Source organism: Octodon degus, unplaced genomic scaffold, assembly GCF_000260255.1.
Source record: "Octodon degus isolate 3935 unplaced genomic scaffold, OctDeg1.0 scaffold00027, whole genome shotgun sequence".
NCBI lineage: Eukaryota > Metazoa > Chordata > Mammalia > Rodentia > Octodontidae > Octodon > Octodon degus.
In genome coordinates, this window is record NW_004524603.1 from 14,543,436 (window position 1) to 14,550,517 (window position 7,082).

A 7,082-nucleotide genomic window follows, 5' to 3' on the forward strand; every position below is an offset into this window, starting at 1 on the left:
CGCCGCCCGGCCCCGCGCCCCCAAGCCGCGCCGGCTCCCGGCACTCACCGCTCCCGGGCCGCTGGCCGCCCCACTTCCTGTGTGCTCGCTCAACACTCCCCCGCTCGTTCAGGGGAAACCACTGCAGCTGCCCTCGGGTTCCGTTGCCTGCTGCGTGGCCGGGTGGGGCAAGCCGCGAGGGGGGGAGGAGGGGTTACAGCAGGTGGGGGGTGCGGGTGGGGGCTCTTCCTCCTCCACTCATTCATCCTTCCATCCACCCACCCATCTATTCATCCCTCCATCGCCAACGCTATTTTCTGAAAAGCTCACCAAGGCAAACGCTGTCTTGAACATAGAATTAAATTGAAAAATAAATGAAGTTCCCCCTATACAGTGCTTGGCAAGCTTCTTCTCTCCGCCTCAGTTTCCACAAGTCAGGAATGGGCCTTCTGATAGTCCTATCTCTCGAGGCATTCTTAGGGTCGAAACCGAAAATGTACCTACCAAGGGCTTGTGCACAGAACTGACGCCAAAACAGGCATACCCCTACTCCACAGTCAGTAGGTACTTGTTCTAGGTCTGCTACACAAGTGCCACCAGCATAGGCTCTTGGGACTTGTCAGTGCTCAATACAGAATATTCAGACAAAAGAAATCCCTTCCTACCAGGCTTGTTCTCTAGGACAGGTGGCTTAATTGAGGCCTCCCGAGTACACAGCAATTGGTCTGAAACCCGGAGAGGCAGGAAGGGGCAGGGCTAGCCCGGGTCCATGAGGCGGGGAGAAAGCCTGGCAGAGAGTTGGCATGTTGGAGGCCAAAGGGGGTGAGGCCCAGAGAGCTGGGAAGAAAAGTGTGGGAGGACCTTGGAGAGGTAGGTAGGCAGGGAGGGGGAGCCCCACATATGCAGATATCTTGGTTGTTTCTCTCCTTGCTGAGACAAAATACCGGACACCCAAAGGTAAGGAAGGAAAGGTGTATTTAGCTCACGATTTGTAGAGTTTCTGTCTATGATCAGCTGGCTCCAGAGCAGGGTAGCTTTGCAGTGAAGAACAGGTCGTGATGGGCAGAAGACAGAAGAATCGAAACCCAAACCCCAACAGCGCCTTCCTGCCCCTTTTATATTTTATCTAGGCTGCTGGGATTAGGGTGATGGCAAACCAATAAGTGGACTGATCACACCCCCTTAATCCCAGCCTCATACACTCTAGGTCGAGCCACCCCTGAAATGCCTGCCCCCTCCATACACTGAGATGCAAACCATAACAGCAGATTACAGAGCAGAAACTGTGAAGGAGAAACATGTAGGAAGCCTCTTGCCCCATGCAGGGAGTATCAGCCTGTCCAGCACGGAGAAGAGAGAGGGTGAACCAGACAGAATGGCATGAGGGTGACAGCTTTCCTAACTTGTATCTGCCATTTGTTTGCCTTTTCCGAGGGGCTACACATAAAAACTCCAAGTCCTTTTGCTTTGTTTTGTCAGGTGTCTGACCAAACTCTGTTCTTTGATGAAAATGTTATATAAACCGAAGACCAGAATTACTGCTCTTATTTTCTTGTGGCGTGTGCATGTTAATATACTTATTTGCTCTTATTAATTTGTCTTTTGTTACAGGAACCTGTCCCAGCTTCCCATTTATGAGAACTGAGAACCTATATTTTCTCCCTCACAGAGGTGAAGAGTTGGGACATGAATTCTAGTATGAGGATGTCTCAGTTAGTTTCTTGTTGCTGAAGCATAATCCCTGATATCCACAATTTACAGGAGGAATTCAGCTCACAATTCAGCTCACAATTCAGCTTTCAGTTCATAATCGGCTGGCTCCAAGGCAGAGTGGCCTGGCAGAGGGACAATGGAAAGAAAAAAACAGCTAACAGCCTGGCAGGCAGGAAGAGAGGGGTCAAAGGAGGAGGGCTGATGTAGGCCATGCCCCCCGTGACCCAAATCACCCCCGACTATAAACCATTCCCAGACTTATCTGGGGATTAGTGTCACACAGCCATGGTGGGTCAGATCCCCAAAAGCCCCACCTATAACTACATGTGGGTTTGGAGGGACATCTAAATAGAAACCATAAGAAATGGGATTGGGTCAGTGAATGATAGGATCTGAAATACATATGAGATCCCACTGTTTTTATAAAACACATCTCTGGCTGTACTTAGATTCTAGAGATCAGGAGAAGCCAGCATTTCTATCTGCAGGCCCCCACCACCCCCACCACTGGTGTGGGGAACAAGCTAACCAATACAGATTTCTTTCTTTCTTTTTTCTTGCATCTTCCTTCCACCATTCATTCAATCAGCTGATATATGCTCAGTGGATGTGCCCAGCCCCCTCACAGGTCCTGAGGATGTGGGGGGTTTTCATTGTTTTTGTTTGTTTAATGTATTTGCTACAAGGTCTCACTATGCAGCTCAGATTCATAGTGATCCTCCTGTTTTCAGCCTCCCCAGCACTGGGATTATAGGCATGCGCCACCACACCCAGCCTCAGTGGCCAGCTCAGTGCACCTCGGGGGTGAGGCCATGATGGCTTATGGTACAGAGGGATCAAACCCCAGTCTCTGTGCTTGCCTAAGCAGGTGCTTGGTGCACAGAGCTATCTCACCAGCCCTGAGGATGTGGACTTGTTCAGCACTCTTCATGGTCCCTGCCCCAGAGAGCTTCCAGTCCAGTCGCCGTTTCCTACATGCTGGCCTGCATCCTGCCTGGTCCTCCCAGATGGATGCTTGGAGGAAAGCGAGAACATTCAATGAGATGATAGTACAACAAAGTATATTCTATGCCCTGATTAGTGGGCCACACTACCCTGTAATGGGAACTTTCTAGCCTTTGCTCCTGTATCTCCCTGTAAATTAGGGAACTGAGAAAACCATCATTAAAAAATAAATAAATAAATAAAACAACCCCTTCTAGCGCTAAAATATTGAGATATCAAGAGACTGGGATGGGTGATGTTATTTTAACTTGTCTTTTCTAACTAAGATGTTAGTTTTTGGGAATGAGTTGCTGAATTGCTGCCCTGTGGGTTAGAAAACCCAGGTCTGGATGCTAGAGGCTCTAATGGGGAGTGCTTAGCCGGTACTTACACATGGTGTAGGGGGCCAGGAAAAGGGGAGGGAGCATGTCCTGGAACAAGAAGAGGTCAGCTTTCATGGATTTTTCATAATTCTCCAATCAGAAAAATATAGGAAGAAGCATTAACACACATACACACTCGCACACGTACACACACACACACACACACACACACACAGAGTTTGGTTTTTTGTTGCCTTAGAGCTTTTATTTTTGCTTTAGATTATGTGCATGGGGAACATTATTCTCATTTCTATTTTTATGACTTTTAAAGACAAGAATTCTAAGGACAAGAACTCCTGTGACATCCACTTTCTACGTGGGTGTCAATTTGACCACACGGAATGTTCCATCCTTATGGGTTTTCTTGGGATTCTCCCCTAGAACCAGAAAGGACCAAACCCTGAAGACCCATTTTTATACTTCTGCCCTCAAACTATAAGATAATAAATTTGTTTTGTTTAGAACTACTGTTTGGAGGGCTGGCCAAATCACTTAGTGTATTAAAACTCCTGCTTAGGTAGGCACAGGGGCTGGGGATTTGATCCCTGGGCCTGCTGTGCTGGCCCCACCCCTGGGGCATACTGAGATGGCAATTGAGACTGGGTATGGTGGCACACGCCTGTAATCCCAGTGCTTGGGAGGCTGAAAACAAGAAGGTCACTACAAGTCCTATCTACATAATAAGACCCTGTAGATCCTGCACCAAATACAATAATAATAATAATAATAATAATAATAATAATAATATAAAACTACTGTTAAGTAATTTGTTATGGCAGCCATAAAAAAACTAATACATATTGTTGTAGGATGTGCTTCCTGGAGAATCGAACCTGTGACAGAGTGATATTTCAACATTTCCATTGATTCTGTATCACAACTCAATTATTTCTGTCTTCCGTTTTGTTTGTATAGGGCCATTTCCACCCTCATCCCCACTACAAACACATAGTGTCCCAGTCCTCCTCTCTGCTTGTCTCCTATGGTTCAAATCTCTCCTCCCAAACTAAAACTTCATGGTTTACCTTTGTAAGAGTGATGAGAGATGAAACCTTGAAGGAGTGACAAGCTCAGGAGGGCTCTGCCCTTATTCGTAAACTTGTGCCATTATCCTGGGGCAGTGTTCCTGGTGTCAAGGGCAAGGGGCCTGCAGACACACACTTGCTATGTGTCCTCACTCCTCCTAGGCCCATTTCTAGTTTCAACTGCTTTTAGTTTTATAGGTTGACCTTAGTTTGACTTGGAGTAGCCTCAGCTCCAATAATTTTCTGGAAAAGAAATTTTGGGTCCCCTCCTGACTACTGGGAGCTATTTTCCTCTTCTTAAAAAAAACATTTCTCTTGCCTACCTCTTTTGTCCTCAACTTCATCCTTAACTTCATGAGACATGAAGCCACATTACATCATTATAGTTTTCTGTTACAGCACCAGAAGGCAGTCCAGGACAGAACCCTACACACACTCTCCATGCAGCAGCTCCTAGTCATAGCTACGTTATAATTGATCTGACCCTTTTCTTGAACAATGGTAATGTTTGCATCTGCATTGCTGACTAGAGCTATTAATCATTAGCTTTTATGAAATGGAAACATCAGAGATGGGCCAGGGAGATAGCTCAGTGGAATAAGTGCTTGCCTGGCAAGCACAAGGTCCTGAGTTCGATTCCTGGTCACACACACACACACACACACACACACACACACACAGAGAACATTATAAGGGCCGGCCACATAGCTCAGTGGATTAAAGCACCTGCAAGCAGGTTCAGGGACCAGGGTTCCATTCCCGGACCTGCCATCCTGGTCCCACCCCTGGGGCATGCTGAGATGGCAATGAAGACCAGCCTGTAATCCCAGCTCTTGGGAGGCTGTAAACAGGCAGTTCACTACAAGTCCCATCTAGTAGTGAGACCCTGAACACCCTGTAGACCTTTCCCTAAAATACGAGAGAGAGAGAAAGAGAGAGAGAGAGAGAGAGAGAGAGAGAGAGAGAGATGATAGATAGATAGATAGATAGATAGATAGATCAGAGATACTGAAGGAATTCCTGAATATACACCTACAGGAGGATGTATAGGTTTGAGTTCTGAGGACTTACATACCAGCTCTACTATTGCCCAAATCCTGCTTTGCTAAGATGTACACAGATTCCAAACTAATCAGTCTCAACTGCTAGCCACCTCTGAGTGGTTTCTAGAAGTTCAGCAGAAGCGTGACTTCCCGATTTAGGCAATCCTACAGCTTCCTGTTAGCCAAGGTCTGAAGCTGAGTCCCCTTTTATACTTAGGCAGAGTTCTAGAGCGCCTCCTCCGGCCCAGTGAGCCCCTGTCATGCCAAAGAAGATGACGGGGGCCTTCAATGCCAGGAGCAGAACCTTAGGCCCAACCCCTGAGGCTCCAGGACTGTTCCTGCCGCCCACCGACCCAGGTGTGCACAGGCAGAGAGAAGACGAGGCTCATGTCTTCCCTTTCCCACGTCCTCTTTTTAGCACTGCCTAATCACCAAACGATGTCCCCAAGAACAGCAAGGTAATCTCTAGCAGCTGCACGGAATTTGACCCTATCTTCAGCTCTCACCTGGAAAAAAATATTTTGCACTGTCAAGGATAAAGAGCTCTTTCCATGTTGAATGCATGGCCACATAGGGATCCGTTTACATATTGAAATAAGCTACACTTTGAAAGTACAGCCTCTCATTGGTGATAAAATGAATTCACATTGCCTTAAAGACTGTGACCACTGAATATCATTTATCAATTACTGTTCTGCGGCTTTCAGCCTCTTGGACTAATTATGAACCACAGCCTCTGATGCTCCGGCTTGGAGAGAACCATTGTAGGCTATACCCTAAGCCTATCACTAGATTATAGACCATACATTAGTATAGTCCGTCAATCCTGTTCTCTAGAGAACTCTAACCAACACAAGGACAATGGCTCCTCCATGACCTCCTGGAGCTCAGTGGTTGTCCTATCTCAGGAATTTAGCTAAACTCCACATATCCTAGTACATGAAGTAACAAAGTCCCTGGTTATTTAGGTGAAAGTCAGAATTGTCTGTTCCTGGGAGTCATGAGTAGAAATTTTGATCATCTACATGGGCTATTTGTGAGTCGGAGTGTTTCAAAAATGATGATGTCCAGTCTTAAAGGAGAAATGGTTAAAAATCAATGGCAGAAAAAAACTAGTTGACATCAGTGGTGTGCTTAACTTTTTATTACTCCTGGAATCCTTCTGCAGTCTTTTCCCTAGACCTGGGACCTGCCTGAGCTGTGCTCACTGGCCACACAGTCGTTATTAGGAAAGTAGAATTTAAAAGCTCAGGGAAGAAGAATGCACCTACTGCCAGTAGTAGCCTCACATGTAGCACTGTAGATGAAATCTCAGGGAAACAGATGCTCCCCACCGTGGGGGATTCTGTCATGGAAAATATGCACAAGCTCCTTCAGCATTCATTTTGCTGTATTTACTTACTTTATGCACATAGATACTTTCCCAGACTACTTTTGCTTCCTCTATGAAAAAAATATGAAACGGTGTTCTTGTGATATTTATGCTTAAAATCCTTTCCTTATTATGACCTTTAATATCCACTGAATCTACTACTACCAGATTGGAAACATGTAAATGAGGCCTTTCCAGACAGCAATGGTATCCTAGGAGAGTATTTTCCACACGATCACATGAGATTTAAGAAGAATTCTCTGTGATGCACACTGTCACTGTGATCTATGTGGGCCCCACGTTGTCACACAGAGTCTGTACAACTTCCTCTCTTAAAGTGCCTTTGTCATCTTTGCCACCTCCTCCTCGCGAGGCGACTGGCACTTTGTAGCTGCCTGCTGACACCAACGTTGAGAAGGAGCCATGGCAACCAACGCCCCCACTGATGGCATCAGCAGCATCTCTTCTAGCTCAGCAGTCTATGTGCCTGCCTGGCAAGCACAAGGTCCTAAGTTCAATCCCCGAAAGATCTTTTCCAAAGTATCCTGAAACAAGCAGGGAATTCCACAAGAGAATTTTTTTG